This window comes from Corvus hawaiiensis, chromosome 17 (assembly GCF_020740725.1).
Source record: "Corvus hawaiiensis isolate bCorHaw1 chromosome 17, bCorHaw1.pri.cur, whole genome shotgun sequence".
In the NCBI taxonomy this organism is placed as follows: domain Eukaryota; kingdom Metazoa; phylum Chordata; class Aves; order Passeriformes; family Corvidae; genus Corvus; species Corvus hawaiiensis.
In genome coordinates, this window is record NC_063229.1 from 15,427,464 (window position 1) to 15,444,274 (window position 16,811).

Here is a 16,811-nt window from a genome sequence, read left to right on the forward strand (position 1 = left end):
AGTAAAGCTTTCTTTGAACATATCCTGCTTCTTCTTAGGTAGGCAGCTATTGGCAGTCTGGTTGATTGGTTCTTTTATTAAAGCACGTTCCTGGCAGGAGGAAATCAATGCAAAATTAATAGTGCAGCTGGACACTGCAATCACAGAGACCAGCAGCAAGCCCAACATTGATTTTAGTGGGGGCAGAGTGAGGCTGCTGGATATATTGCTGCAAATACAGGATGTACTTGTGCAGGAAGTACAGAGCTGATTGTCTCGTATGGGAACTCTGCTCTCCTCTCAGTCCAGTCAATTGCAGGCTTGATCTCCTGGATGTGCACCAGGATGTGCTCTAAGCACCCATTAGCTTGGGATTCTTACTGCACTTAACTCACCTGGAGTTGTGAAATTGTGCCTGTGAAAGTTTGGCTTTCTTCAGCTGGGTCCTGGTGCTCTGTATCATGTGCAGCCTTCACTGCTGGGTTTGTGGGCAGAGTAGAGTTTGGATGGTTTCCTCTGTTAGCTGTGTTTGCAGAGCTGATGCAGCTTTGGTGCCATCGCAGTAACATCTGGAGAGTTTTTACTGGTTCCCTTCTCTGAGCAGGAGATTTAGGAGAACTATAACTGAGGAGATTCACTTTCCATTCAGGGAACTGGGCATGGTAACAAAGCAAGAGAATCTTTCTAACAGGAGAACTAAACACTGTCGTTTAGGGTAATTTTAATATGAGAAGCTGAGAGATTCTTCCACATTTCTAAAAATACTTGGTACACACCTTGTAAAAGAAAGAAAAAAGAATCTTGAAGTAAAAGCTAACTTCAAAGTCAGGCCAAAGTCCACTTAAAAGAATTCCCAAGATGGACTGCAAAATTAATTTTTTTAATCAGGCCAGTGACACCCAACTGCAGCCCAGCTCACCAAGGATGCAGTCACCCTCCCTGCTAAGAGGAGCCATTAGGCAGAGCAGCAGCAATTAATAATGAAATCCCAGGCTTTTCCTTGGCTGACTGGATCATCTTGAATTGATTTCAGCCAGAGATTAATTTATCAATCATGTCACTCAAATCAGGCCAGGCAGGATGGGTCATGTGCAGTCTCTTACTGACCTGAGTGAGTTTACATCAGCTGCAAGTGTGACTTGGAGAATTGTGATTTACTTTAGGGCTTTGCAAAGCATTTCATTCTGAAATGCTCAGGACTTGAATTGAAAAGCCACATTGTTTGCTGCTGGGGAAAAGTGACTCAGAACATAACAAAAGCCATGTTTTTCCTGACTAGAAAGTTTGGTTTTGTGCTTTATAGTATTAAAAGAAAGCAAACCCAAAGGATTATGGAGGCTTTTCCCTCGAATCCCTTTTATCCAGAAAGCTCTTCTGAGATAAAGTGAGCTGTTAAGTCTTGCTGTGATTTTCACAGACAAACACTGAGCTGGTGCTTCCCCAGGCAGGCTTGGCATGAGCCAAGTGCTGCTGCTGCTGCTGCTGCCCAGGCTCTTGGGCAATCACTGCTTGGTGTCTCTCGCTTCCCTTCCCCCATCTTCCTCCTCTCTCTTCCTTGTTCTCCTTTCTCCAGAGTTCTGCTGACAGTCCAGCTTTCGTCCCTTTGCTGCTGTAGCCTCCTCTCATCGGCTCTTGCCCGCTGCCTTCATGGTTAACACACAGCCTTGGTGGTTTGGACTTTGTTTCTATTCCGAGCTTTGCCGCAAACTTCATGAGTGACCTGGACATGCCCCACGCTGTCGGTTCCTCATTCCTGGAGCTGGTGCCTCTCACAGTGGGCATGCTGAGAGTGCTGGGGCTGTCCTGGGTGTGACCAGAGCAGAGCATCCCATAGCTGACACCATTGTTACTTCTCTTCAGCTCTCTCAGCTTCCTGATGTCACTGCTGGCAGGACCACTCATTATTTTCTTCTCTTTCCTGCTGTAAAAAATATGTTATTTGTCCTTCTTCAGGCAACCATGGTTTGGTTTTGCTCAGAGCCTTCACTGCTCCACACGGTTCATAATACTGGGAACTCAGCACACTTAACCTGCTCACCCCTGCCTTGAAAAGATAAGAGCTGTTCCCCCTCTGCAAGAGGATTCCAGCCTGTGGGCTCTCGAGATTGAGTGCAGCCAAACCAGCCTGGGCCTCAAGGCAGGTGATGACAAATCTTTACCCATCTTCTCGGGTGGGTTTTGCCATGTGCCAGGAGCTCTTTGTGCAGAGCTGCACAGCTGGTACCACCCACAGCCCCTTGGTGATAACTTCAGCAGATCTGTAGCTGGTTTGTGACCCTACTGCAGGAGTCCAGACCTGCCATGTGCTTTCTTGGAAGGAGACACTGGCCCCTCTTCTCCTCTTGCTGGTGCAGCCTCAGAGAGGAGGTGCCCAGCCCAGCCTGTGCTGCCTTCTTGCAGCTTCCCAGCCTTCCCCTCCCAGACAGAATTACAAAACAGGGTTACTGGAAGGAAGGCTCCACTGTCCAGTCAGAGAGGATGGATTTGGATATGCACCCATCACAAGTTCAACATTTCCACACGACTGCCTTCATACACTTACTCCCCCATATTTCTCTGTAAAAAAAATATGTATCTGTAACTTTTTGTTATCAAATAGTGTGAAGAATCCCCAGAGGAAGGGTCTGTTCCTGAAAAATTGACAGGGAAACCTTAGTTACACACCTCTGCCCCACAGATTCAGTACTGTTGGAATTACTTTCTCCTGCATGTCAGGAGATCCTTCAGGATGCATCAGGTGTCCAGGCTAGCGCTGGCAAGCAGGGATCACCTTCAAATGCAAGTGAAAGCCATAGGGTGACAGGGTGATAAGCTCGTTTCAGCCAAGGCTTCATCTTAATACTATTCATAACCAAACCGCCCACAATGGTAAAAGTTACCCAAACAACCACATAAATATGTTGACAAATAGAGCTTAGTTCCTCCAGCACCCTCAGAGCAATGAGATTAACTCTTTAAAGTACAAACCCAGTTAAAAATGTAGTTCTTTGCAGCACTGTCTGCACCCCCTGGGGGGGCAGGATCGAGAGGGGGCTGGGGGCACTGATTGTGCTCCTCCTGCAGAGCCAGAGGGCTCCTGTGCAGCCCTGGGGAAGCAGCTCAGCTTCCAGGAACTGGTGGGCCAGTTCCACATCTGGGACACAGACACAGGGCTCACTTCCATGCACAGATCATGGTGGTGTAGCTTGTCTTGAGAGTTATCAGCTTGCCGGCCCTAGATTGAGATCTCTTCGGTTCAGCTGTCAGGCTGAACTTTGCAAAGAAGAATGATTGTCATTATTCAAATAGTAACTGTCTAACCACATCTGACACTCTGAAGTGCCTGCTGGATACAGCAGCTCTAAATTATTTTTGGTGCACAGCAATCTCTTTTTGGGAGGAGAAGAGCAAGGCAGATGATGTGTAGTGGTTTATCAGGCTGCTGATCAGTGGAGATGTTTTATAGTGAGCTCAGGTATTTCGCAGAAAACTTCAGCCATGTCAGGTGTTTCTCAAGAAAATGGCTGTGCAGGATGTGCCGTGTGGTCCTTGCACATCACCCAGCACTTTGGATCACCTCCATGACGAGCAGTGTGCTCCTTTGTGCAGTTTTGCTCATCCAGCACCACTCAGAGTGTGTTACATCCCTGCATTTCCTTTGTGTGTTCTTTCATTCAGCAACAATCCTTAGTCTGTCCCCATGGTACTGTGAAATGAAATTCAAATCCCTTCTTCATGTTCAGGAGGAAGCTTTCTTTTCTGGCCAGCTCTGTTCTCCTTGGGCAGGGAGTACCTCCAGGAAACCCTGGCTCTCCTGGGACTGTCAGCCCAGAGTGCTGCTCCAGGACCAAGCTCCTTCCTTCCTGCCAGGGAGTCCTCGGGGCTCTGGCTGGATGCTGGCACATCCTGAGCTCCCGCTGCCCTCCCCAGCCCTGCACGTGGATGGAGGGGGTGACACGGAGCTCCTGCCAGCTGGGGGTTCCAGTGGGAAACCCTCTGAGCACTGGAGCTGCACTGGCAGGGCCAGGGGTCCTGCCTGCCTGGAGAGAAGCTGCTTTTCTCCCTAAACACTGTAGTGAGCCCATCCACAGAAAGCACAGAAGATGGTGGCTTTAGGGGCATCTTTTAGGTTGGTTTGTAGTTGTTTTCATCTTGTGTCCATGCACAGAGTTTAACGGCAAGACAGAGCAGAGGGGAAATGTTCTTGTTTCCTGGCATTTTAGACAGGAGCGAATTTGAATCCTTCAAATGGGCTGGGGTTCAGTTTCGAGCAACAATTTGCATCTAAAAAAGCCATGCTCTGTTTTTAATTAGGACTACTTTTCATAGAAGGTGTGGTCACTTCTGCTCAGGCAGAGTTTGACTAAGAGTGAAGCCTGTATGTTCTCCAAAACATTCTGCTCAAACACTCTAGCAAATCTATGTATTCATCAGACTCATTCCTGAAGCTCTGACTCACATTATTACAGATTTTCTGTTCTCTCCTGGGACCTTGCAGCACTCCCTGGGTACACTGCAGTTTTATTTTTGGATCACTGCTCTTGTGGCTTTGTGTTGTGTTAGGATCTGCATGCCCCCATCCTATGGCAGAGTCTTGCTTTTTTAGAGGCAATATAAAAAGAGAACAAAAAGGTGGTTCTGCTCCCAAAACCCAGTAGTCTGTTGGCAGGAAGTAGAAAGATCAGTCTGTTAGAAGGAAGATCTGGGTTGAGTCTGAGCTTGGTCTTCCAGCAAAGTATTTAACTTCCCTGTACTTCAGTTTACCATTATTAAACAGTATCTTATCCTCCCCTCTAGTTAATTAATTCATGCATGTTAGTAACACACATGGATTCTCAGAAAAATCCCTACACTTGCGTACCTGAATAAGAACTGAGTCTCTTCACTGTTATGGCAGGCTCCATCTGATCTTGTTCTTCACCTCTAGAAACAATTCATTATTAAAAAGTTCAGACACATCCAGCCCCATTTGAAGACTGCCCTTTCCCCAGCAGCCTTTCTGAGCAGCTGCCTCAAAGCATGCAAACCAAAACAAAGCGAGAAAAAGAAAAACCCATACATCCCAAATCAGCAGTAGAGGAAGGAAGAAAATGAATCAAGTGATTAAAACCATAGTTCCACTGGCACCTCTTTGTTCTCGAGCTCAGGAATCTTTAATTGGTGCAGTAAGTGCCCAGAGGCGAGTTGTGTCACAAAGCATTTCCTGTGCCGAGAACATGCAGAGCCCATTAGGAGCCCAGTGCTGCTCTGAGGGGCACATGGGCACTGCTGCCTCCTCCGTGGCCAGGCTCCCACCAGGACCTGCTGCCCCAAGTCAATAAAGGCCCGTTCTAGGGATTTGGGGTGGAAGGCATGTCCCTGTTTTTGAGGGCTGACTGTTATCAGCTGAAAGCACTCAGTTTTCAGGAGGCATCAAGCAATTTTCAATGGTAGTTTTGAAATACTGGCAAAGAGTTACTTGAAAAAAATAACTTGTTCGTGCAGTTGGGAATTGAAAGCTTCTAAACCACAATAAAGTCCTTTCCCAGACTTACTGTCCATTTACTCCAAGCTCATGGCATTCTTTAGTCAGTCTGAATCACAGGCAGCAGACAGCTCTTACAAAGGAGACCATAGACACCCATCTGTTGGAAGACATCTGCCAAAATGGACCATACATTTACTTTTATTCCCTCAATCCACTTTCAATTTAAAGGGATAATAACAATAACATTTTTCACTCCAGTGACACTATTCATCCAGCATAGGGAAATGGTCACGAATTAAAATTATTCCACTGCAGAAAGAGGCAGACAAGCTTTTCCCCAGCTCTCACAGATGGATGAAGCAGGATCAGAGCTTTTGAGGGACTTGGCTCCAGCTGAGGCAAAAAGTCAGTGGTAAAACTGTGACTTTCCTGGAGAATCCCAGACTTGCAGGTGCCCCCAGGTGTGCAGGAGCTGCTGCAGCACTGGCTGTGCTGTAGGTGGTTAAAACATGTTGCAGTAAAGGGAGGGACTGGCAGAGCTCCTCCCTCCTTTTTCTGCCTTTCCACAGGCTCACTCCTTTCATGCTGTATCCATCAAAGAATTGTAGGTGCTTTCTAGCAGTGAGCGTTGATGGCTGGCAGGTCACTGTCCCTGGGGTCAGGTGTGTCTGCCAGAAACATTCTCATTTCTTGGGCAGAGTCTGGAGACAGAGCAAAGCTGTTGTGTGAGCAAGTGCAGGGTGCAAGGAGAAGGGCCAGCGATCCTCCTGCAAGCTGGGAGTGATACTGGGTGCTTTGCACGGAAATTCTTTCAGTTCAGTCAAAATCATAACTGTTTTGACAAAGTTTTTAAAAATGGGGACTTTGGTGATGAGAAATGCGCAGCTAGAAAATGGTTTATAACAAAACTGTGCAAAGCAGGAAAGGGGATTAACTCATTCTAGCGTTAAATTCTCCGTTTTGCGTGGAACCGGAGAAGTGCTCTCTGGGAGCCTTGAACAGGGCTTGCTTTACACTCCAGCAGCTCACCACAGAACTGTGCTGGTTGAGGTGGTTGGGGTTTTTTTTTAAGTTTTCTTTTGCTAACACAGCTATTATGGTAAAAAGCCTTGCAGAGACACAGCTCTGCTGGTGTAAAAACCCTGGAATCAGCACAGCTCAGGCCAAGTCAGGGAACCACCGGCAGCCCTTCCACTGAAGGGGCTGTACTGGGGTGAGTGTGCACGGGCAGGGCGTTTGTTCCAGCAGTGCCAGGGCTGCTCAGCTGGGGCAGCTGATAGAATGGATGTGAACATGAGGGGTAATGGAAGGGATCTTCCCATGACAGGAGTGGTACGAGCTCAGCCTGCTCGCCTGGTCTGTTGATCACCTCCAAATGAATCCCAGTAATTCCCAGCAAAGGTGGTGCAATGAACTGGGTTCCATTTATAGGAACGGGCATTGCTGATGGGGGTTGTAGCTGCAGCAAGGTGTGTATTTGCCCTCACAAATAGGGAGGGGGACAAAATCCTTTTAGCTCCCCTTCAGAATGAGCATGATGCAATTGAATATAATCAGTGACCTGGCTCACATCCACATGGCAGCTCGAGGCTTTTGCTAATTCTTTGCAATTTCATTGCAGTTCTTGGAATATTAATAGCAATTTAAAAGTTTCTGTGCAGGTAACTGCAGCAGAATATAGAGGCTTGTGGTTTTTTTTTTTCTCAATGATCTTTTCAGGTCTGATCCAAGAAAAAAACAAAACATTAAAAGTACAAACCTGGATGTTTTGGGCTTTCAAAATCCAGACAGACAAAAATGATGCCACTTTGGGGGCGGGAGGTTGATTGCATGATTTAAAAACCAATCTCATGATTCTTGGAGGCCTGACTCCTGAACCCTGAATGCCTGGGTTTGGCATTGCTGCTCTTCACAGTTTCATTTGGTACAAGTTGGGTTAACGTTAGGAATGTGCAAAGGTGGGGAAAGGGTCTTTTCTCCCCTTAAAGCTCAATGTAGTAACTGGGAGGATTCAGCTCCTCCTGTAATGACTCTTGAAAAGGCAACTTGAGTCCTTTTTGAGCTGCACTTTGAAATGTTGGGAGCAGCTGCACAGAGCCTTGCTGCTCGGAAAAGTTTGGAAAACATCTGCACGTTTCTTTAACTATTGTGAAATAAAATGCCTGGCAAGAATAACCATCTTAAAGATCTACAGTCTTTTTATGGTGCAAACTAAAAGGCCTTCTACTGTAGAAAAATGCCTGGATTCTCAGCGTTATTCGCACAGGCAGAACTTTCTCAGCTCAGGTCACATCCTGCGAGGCAGCAGGGATAGTTGGTGGGGGACTTCTTGTCTGTATAGACCTTTTCTCTCACAAGAATGAAGATCTAAAATTGATTAACTTAAAGTCCATTTTTCTTCCACCTGTTTTTCATACTTTGTTATAAGTAACAATATAATTATTTATTCATAATTAACTATAAACCTATATATATAGTTATAAAATATAATCATTTATAATCAGTATTTATTTATAAATCTCTGGTCATTTTTAAATTAAAAATATGAGAATGAATCATCTGAATTTCCCATCCAAGTTAGTTTTCTTATGAGAACTCAGAGCAGTGAGAGCTGCTTTTCTGCCCAGCAGAAGCTGCTATGGCCTTACACTGCCCAACCATTTTATAGCTGTTTCCTCACCAGTTCCCAGAGACTCCTGTGCTCAGATTTGGATGCAGTGAGTGCTTAGAGGCATTTCAAAAGCAGACTGGACAAATGCACAAGAAGACAATCCTGCACTGGCTACGAGAGGTACTCAATGAGCTAATAGATCACTGCAGCTCCTCTGATGTGAAAAACAAGCAGTGCATCCGTAGCTGTGCCAGTGGGAGAGTCGGGGACTGGGGAAGAGCAAATACTTGGAGACCATAAAACTCCCTTCAGCACATTAGCTCCTAGTTTGGATTTTCAGTCAGGTGCTGGCTTTCATGCTCTTCCTCACTGTGTAATACAACTTTTTCTGTGTTTACCAGGAAGAAACCTAAAATGTATAAACAATGCAGTTGTGTCTGAATCATCACTCCAAGTCCCCATGCTTCAATTTTGCAAGCACAGAAATCTGGGCATACATCCAACTGGAAATTTCACAGATGACTCCTCGCTCTAAGAGGGGTCTGCACAAAAACCTGAAATCCAAGTATTCCCAACTTTGCAGGCTTTCATATTCTCCAATTTATGTGCACCTCTCCAAGGGATGCTGCAGTCTGTTTGGAATTAAAGCTCTGATCTCTCCAAATTTGCATGACTAATGGTCTGCAAATGACTTTGAAAACTTGGTCTTGAGTTGGATTTAACCCGTGTTAGGTATAAAAGAGTTAAATCTTCAGCTACTGTTAACTGGAGTCAAACCACTGAGGATCAAAGGGCTTCACCATGAGCAGCTCTTACTGACTCAGTGAGAAACAAGGCTCACACTCCCCATCTTCTTACAGGTTCTCCTAATCCACACAGTTCCCATTTTAATCAAGCCATGTCCTTTTGTGGATTTTTAATTTGGAAACTTTGCACTCCGAAATATAAACTAAACTCTGCCTTCAGCTGAGCAAACACTATTTCTTTCGAGTGAGATTGCAATTAAAACTATCTGTAGTGAGAAAAGTACTGCTGACTTCTGCCTGTGGATATGGGAGTGATAGGCTTCCACCTGAGGGGGAATTTTTCCTCATGGATAATTGTCAGGTGTGGAAGTAAAGGTCAGAAGGGGCTGGCCCTTGCTCCCACCCAGCCGTGTTGGGCTCACTGGGGGCCATGGGCACTGGGAAGGGCTGGTTGTGCACCAAACACCAGAGACCCTGCACAAATAGTGGGGTGATGTCCCTGCAAAGTGCCAGCAGCGTGGTCCTTTCTCAGTGGTGACCTGCTCTGACTTTCTGCAAGGAGGCTGAAGCTCCGCTCTCAACGTGCAAGGAGTAACTTGGGCCAGGGCAAAAGCAGCAGTAAATTAGAGGAGTGTGAGTTTGCAATCGTTCCCTCTGATCAGCTCTGCCAGGGGGGTCTAGTCAAAGATTCCCAAATTGTGGTGTGGTTTGGTTTGGTTTGGTTTGGGTTTCTTAATGAGGGATGACTTCATCACCCGTGAATGAATCGAGTCAAATGTAGGACAAATAGTGAGACACATGAATGACTCCTATGACATTTGCAGTGTCTCAATGGGTGCTGGTTTATTTAGGTGGTTTCTAAGTTTCTTTGGAAAAAGTGAGAATGACTAAAAGAAGGGGGAACCACTTCTTAAGTATGGCAGTCAATGGTGAAAGTACTGTGACAGTTAAACCTCCGTGGGTTCAATATCTGTCATTATGAGTAACACAGCGTCAGTTTTTTGGTAAGATCTCAGTTCCAGGAGACTCCACAGCCACAAGACCAGAGGCCTGGATGATGTATCAGACACTGCATTCCTTTTGTGGTCAGATACCTCCCAGTGCTGGGTCTTCTTCAGCTGTCAGCCCATCAGTGGGCTTCCAGTTCTCCCCAGGAGGCAGCAGGGCTGTTCTCCTGAAGTGTCCCTGGTCACCAGCACAGGAATCTGTGCTTAGGGAAGTGCCCCAGTTCAAGTCACTGCAGATTAAGTCTTTATCATTTTGTACAAATTGATGTTTGCAAAGCCTGGAAATAGTCTGGACACACCAGGCATCAGGCAGATCCAGGCTTAAACTAGAACTGAGGCTAATTGGAAGGGGACTTTTAGCAGCAGCATTTTTTAATTCTATTTTGGGTTGTGTATTTTTCCTCCTTGAAATTGCACTACATTTTCTCTTATCTGGTTTCTTCTGCACCCTTGTTCATTTGCTTTGAGTTGGGTGCTGTCTCCTTCCTTGGAAAGCAGTCCAAGACTGCAGCATCTAGGACTCCAGCAGGCAGACCCTAAGTGAAGTTTTCAGCTGGGTAGGCTGGGTTACGTGAGGGCTCTTCTGAGGTCATCCTGCAGCTTCATACCCTCAAATAACTTAGTGGAGTTGTAACATGTGTTTCCTTTTTAAAAAAATGCCATTGATTTTTATACAAATTTTTCTTGAGGACAGTTTTCATAGGCTATTATTAAAACATAAAAGTAGTACTATGTCTGTTTTAGAAATTAGTATCTCTGACCCTTTGTTTTGTACTTGGTTGCATTTCATAGCTCTTCAAAACTATTGCAAATTCTAGATCAAGATTATAACTCCCCAGAATTTCAGGCTGTTCAGATAACAGTCTTGGTTTAGATGCAGCACTAAATGCTCCTCCAACTGTTTCTGTCATGCAGAAACACATCTCTGTTTTCAAAACCCACTGCAGAGCGCCAGTGTCTCTGCAGGGGCTGGAAGGAGCCTCTCCCATGGGGGACATTCCAGTGCAGTCCTCGGGGACAGTACCCTGGCCAGTAATCTGGCCCTTAATCGCAGTCAGACTGCAGTATTTCCTTGATTCCAGCAGCCTGTGTGAATAGCACAAGGCATTCATTTCCTCCTGAGCGGAGCACACGGTGGTGGCTGGGGTTTGCTGCCCACGTGGCTGCACTGCCCGAGGCCCAGCCTGGCAGGATCAGAGCCTGTGGGGTGAGGGGTTGGCAAAGGGCAGCCTCCCCCAGGCCCTCAGTGCCACAGCCAGCCTCTCGGGGATCTCTCTCCTCAAGACACCGCAGCGCTCAGATGCTCCAGTTATCTGGGGAGTCCCTGTCTGTGGCACGGAGGCAAAAATGCTTTGGCAGAGCAATAAGTGAGGAAATTCATTTTCTTGTCTTTCGAAAACAGCGTGGCCATCACGCCTGGACAGATCGAATTTGTTATGATAGCAAAACAAATTCTATGGAAACCATTGTGAGCCCCGAGTGAGGCTGCCCAGGAGAGTTGGGGAAAGCCGCTTTTGTTTGTTGTGCTTGGCATCGTTCTGCTCTGGATGAAGATGCTTTAATTTTGTGGGGAGACCCAAGAGAGCATTCCTCTTTTTCCATACCAGAAAGCCTTCCAAGCTGGCATAAGCGTCCCCTCTTTCCAGCTGCTCCTTTCCAAACACACTGTGCCTCCTAAAGATAGTCTTTACAGTGGCTGGGGCTGGTGGAAAACATGAAGCCTGCATGGATTAGCACAGGAATTCATTTGGGCTGACGAATTGGGTTTCCCTCTATAAACAGCAGTAGTGTTTTCATCTTCTGGACAGCACAGCCAACTTCACGTCCTCTGCTCCTCGCCCAGCCCTCCGCCTGTGTCCAGCCCAGCCGTGCTGAGAGCACAGCAAGGCCTCTTGTGGGGGATGGAAAACAGCACGTGTTCAACGAGGTGTTTGCAGCTATCTCCCCTCTCAGACAGGTTTTTTCCAACCCTTAGAAAAGATGGTGGGGTTATTATTTGGTGGTTTGGTTTTTTTTTCCCAATTTATTTTTCTTTCCAGGTAAAAGGGAAATTAGAGTAGTCCCTTCTCCCTGGTCTAGTAGCCTTACAAGCAGCCCACACTATGTATTTGCTTTTTTACTTTGTTTAATTTCAAGTACAATGTGCTTATCATCTGCAGGAGTTAGGGATTCTCTAGGGAGGATTTTGCCTCCCTTTTTGCCCCCAGGGCCCTGCACAGCATCCCTGCCTCCAGGGCCACCCTGCCCCTGCCAGGGAAGCACCCCAGCACAGCACTGCTCCAAATACACTTTCCTATCACTTATACTTCCTTTTATAGCTTACTTAGTAAATATAACGATGAGGGGTTATTAATCACCCCACATTGTTCCCATGGTTGCTCTGGAGGGGAAAGGTGTGAAGGCCAATTATGTGATCAGGCTGCATTGAGTGGTGGTTTGTATTTATCTGACTGTTCAGTAATGGATGATTTTATCCATGTCCCTGAGTAACTGAGCATGGCTGTGGATAAAAATGGGGGATTTGGGATTCAGCTGTCAAATGGAAGAATTGTTAATGTAGTAAAGCTCTGTCTGTTAACTTTATCTAATCACTGTGTTTTCACATAGATAACCCACACCCTGTTAAAGGTTTGTTCCTTGGAAATGAGTCTCAGCAAGCCCCCACCTCCTCATAACGCTGCAGTCTTCCCTGCCCTTTCAAGGCACTCTGATCCAGCCTGTCCTGTTTCTAAATCACAGCCTTTTTATAGATAACATTGATTTTACCCATCACAAGATGGGATTTTAAAAAACCAACTGCAAAAAAGCAGAAAACCTGAAATTGGGTAGCAATGCCATGGTTTGCAATTCTATTGATCAGTCCATATTTGTGCAGTTCCCAGTCTCCACACTCCCCTGGTGTGATTGAGTGGAGTTTAGCCCCGTTCCCATCAGGGTGATGGGGGCTGCCCAAGGGGAGCCCCAGGGTGCTCTCAGGACAGGCTTTCATGTTTAGGTCCTTCAAGCAAACTCGCTGGCTGCCAGGGGTTTGCAGCTGGAGCGTCAGCCACACGAGGCAAACAAAACCCAGCAGATTTCCAAAATACTAACAGCTGGGTGCAGATGACGCTCTTGAATTAAGAAAAAGAAAAGCCCAAAGCAGTTGTTCTCTGGCCCCTTCCCAGGCTGGGCACCTCATACCACTGGGAGAAAAAGAAAACAACTGGGGATGTTTCAGGACACCTAGAAATGACAAGGGGGGAGTCCCCACTGGCAACAGTCACCCTCCTGAGCCGCAGGAATTGCCTCTCCCTGTGGCCAGAAGGCTGCAGTCCTGTCTCTCCTGATGGTCATCCCGACCTCAGCCAGGGTCAGCAGTGACCAAACGCTCTGGAGACTCTGCTGGTTGTCTCCACTCACAGTGGTGATTTCCCGCCCAAAGATAAGCTCTGTGATTATTTTCAGTGTGGATTAGTCACGCTGAGGGGTTGCTTACAGTGCTCTTCAGGGGACCCCAGGGAAAGCCCCTGGTGTGACCCATGTGTGACACGGCCAGGGCAGAGCATGCTCCCAGCCCAACAGGATGTTGGCTGCTGACTTGGCCATGAGACATAACCCTGCTCTGCTTGAGGGGGCTCTTCCAAGGTCGCTGGTTGCTGTCAGGTCAAACAGGGGAAGTTTTCAGTTCTGTGATGCTCCTTCTGCCCTCTCCCAGCACCCACTGGAGCATGAACTTGCTGTGAAGTTACCAGGGCTTAGCCACCCACTTCAACTTGAGTAAATTTTAGCTTCTTGGCTGAAGAGCAGAAACACTCAGCCTCTGGGACAGTCTGTTTTATCCCGTCACTTCCATTTTTAGGTCTCCTCATGTGGCATTTTTGTAGTACCTGGGATATTCCCTCCCCTTTACCAGGCCTGTTTTGCTGCCTCTGAGCTTGGTGATGCCATGGCCAGCAGGGAACTCCAGTGTGGTTGGAAGCGTGGCATGTGCTCGCTGCCAGGCAGTCCTGCAGTGCCAGGGAACACCCAGAGCTGGCTGGGACGGGCTCTGCAGATGGACTGCAGCCCATGGCCAAGTGTCTGAGCCTCTCAAGTTGTGGGGGAGCACGGGTCAGGATGGACACGTCCTGGTGCTTTGTTTGGTTTCTCCCGTCCACTGAGCCTGTGGCAGAGTGCAGCAGCTGGTGGCAGTCAGCCATCAGAGCTGTCCCCATTTCCCAGAGCAGAGGTGGTGGCAGTGCTGTCACTCCTTGGTGGCGAGCTCCTGTCACGGTGCTGCACGGCCACGCCAGGAGCCTTCCTCAGGTGATGCTGCGAGAGCACGCGAGGAGTCAGCACTGCCTCCCCCCCATGAACCAGCCCTTGCCAGTACAGAACCTTCCCATCTCTGCCGGGCAGCCCAAAGGACATTCCCAGTCCCTGCTGCAGGGCATCTCTGTGGTGTTCCCAGCGCTCGTTCCGTCCATCTGTGCGGGAGGAGTTGGGCCCAGCCTGTGCCACATCCTGAGAGGTGACGTGTGCTTGTCTCTGGGTGTATTTGACGTTTGAAACGTGGCTGGATGTCTGACCCCAGTGATGCAGTTGAGAGTGAGCTACCCAAGTGCCTTTAGGAGTCTGGCCTTGCAGCAGGTACCCGGTGGCTCCGTGTGGTTCCCCTGCGCTGTGTGTGAGCCGGGGCATTTCACTCTGTTGGCAGCCACCCTCCTTCCAGCACTGCTCACAGGGACTGCTGGGGATCTTGGCCTTCGCCCTTGCTGCTGCTGTGTGTTCCAGCTGTCTGTGGCTGGTTCCCCACTGCAGGACAAACAGTATTCCCATTGAATCCACGATGTGGCTGCAGGCACGGCCTGCCAACTGCTGCTGAATGTGTGCTGTGCTCCGATGAGATCATATCGAACGTAAGCAAGTTTTATCTTTATTTTAGGCAAGAGGGTGTTTTATCCCTGTGGTTCCAGAGCCGCCGTTGTTAGGTTGGAATTCTCCCAGGAAGTGTAGCAGTGCAAAGTAATAGGTTCAATATGAGCCACAGACACAGAGCTCTGAGCTGGCTGTGCAGGCTTGTGTTTAAAGGAGAACGTGGTTGCACAGCTGGTGAGAACTTGGGAGAGATCAGGATGGGCTTGCCAGGTATCCCAGACTTTGCAGCGTGCCCATGGGACACTGAGCACAGGATTCACCTCCTGCCTGGGTTGCGTGGGGACACACACAGCTCCCAGACCTCACAGCTGGAAAACTGGGGATGGCTCATCCTTAAATCCTGGGAAGGATTCCCTGAGGCAATCTCTTTGGGTGGTGGTTCCTACATCTTGATCTGGAATTGGGATGGGAGATGTGGAAATAATTGAGGGCTAATTTCTGAGCAAATGTAGGGTTATTGCTGTTGTGATGAAGTTGGGAATTGCCCAACCTCAATAGTATGGGCTGCACTTCAGCTAAAGGTGAACCTCCACTGGGCATGGAGGAGCTCATTCTGTTTCTGGTAATTGATATCCCTTCTTTTCTCTTCTCTTTTGTCTTTTTTCTTCTCTTTCATCTTTCTTCTCTCTCCTCTCTTCTTCTCTCTTCACATTGAGAACAAAAGTTTTCTCATTCATGCCATTGACTCAAATTGAAAGTTTGAAGTCTCTGGGTGATGCAGATAACATTTTTCTTGTTCTCTCAAGCTGTTTACTGTCAGATGTTCCTGGCCTTCTTGAGGCAAGATGTAAAACTGGTTACAGTACCTGCTCCCCGTGGTCTTTTGCACTCCTTTTTCCAGTTATCCATGTCTCTTATAATTAGGTCTGTCTCGTGGTCTCTTATTTATACATATACCCCGTAGTATTATATAGTATTTTTATTAGTACATTATTTTATGTTAGAAACCCCAGCACTCTGATGTGGCAGACACTGCATTGATTCCAAAGTTAAAAAAAGCAGTTCCTCCCTCAAAGGAGTTCCAGACAAAGTGCAAAATAAGAGCAAACAGCTGGATGTGGGCAGACACACAGTATCTTGTATGTGGCACCTCCTTGACATTATTAGATGTGAATTGTAACACTCTGTCAATAACCAGTTAAATATTTAATGGTCTGGATCCTTTCCAGCTGACTTGGGAGGAGTAACTGCAGCCCCAAAGTGCTGGACTCCCATTGCCAGGACCTGCAGAGCTGGTGCCCATCTCTGCCCATGGCCTTGGAGGCAATTCCTGAAGGGGGGAAGAATCTTCCCCCAAATTTGCTGAAGGATGTGGAGGCATGATAGAAAAATAGTCCGTGTGTTAAAGCAGTTTTGTGTGCTCCTCTGCTCAGTGTGGTGCCCACTGCCCGTAGTCCTGAAAATCAGCCACAGGGAAACAAAAGCCTTGTGCAGGCTGGCTGGACTGGGGCTGCTTGGGAAAGCAGAGTAGTTGCAAGCAGAGGGAGATTTGCATGTCTGGGCCAGAGGGGAGCTGGGTTTGCTTGGCAGAATTGCTCTCAGGCCACTTGTGCATCTTCCCTCTTACCTTGGGACAGGGATTTTCTGCTGTTTTCTCCTGAGAAGCAGGCTCAGGATTCAGTTCAGACATATGAGGAGGGAAGCCTGGTTTGTGGAGAGGCCAGGGTTCTGCAGGAGTCCACAGGCCCTTCAGAGGGGATGTTGCAGAGTGAAGACACAGCACGAGATAAGATGCCAGAAAATTAGAGCCAGTGAATAGTTTTATGGATTAATAGACATAAGCACAAGAGCTCAAGGGAGGGAAACAGATTCCATTATTGACTGTTCATCCCCTGCAAAACTGCCTAGAGGGAAGGCTAATATGGTTTGTTTTCCCTTAATTAAATATTTGTTAAATGGTTTGTTTCCCCTCAATTAAATATTTGTTCTGGCTGTTCCTTTGTGACAGAAATAAAAAAGCAGCAGCATCTCCTATCTTGTACTTTCAGCTAATCCTGACCATGCTGTAACTGTTCCTCTGTCCTACCCCCAATTATTTCCTGTAAAAAATAGCTTTCTCACATCCATGCTCTTCTCTCTCTGTTTTTCAGTCACTTTGCTGAATGACTCATCCTGCCCCAGTAAAC

At 47.3% G+C, this 16,811-nt stretch overlaps 1 protein-coding gene across 5 annotated transcripts in view; it reads left to right on the forward strand.

The window, feature by feature from the left end:
* NFATC2 (nuclear factor of activated T cells 2) overlaps window positions 1-16,811 on the forward strand; it is a 79,908-nt gene that overhangs the window by 54,454 nt on the left and 8,643 nt on the right. The window lies entirely within an intron of this gene.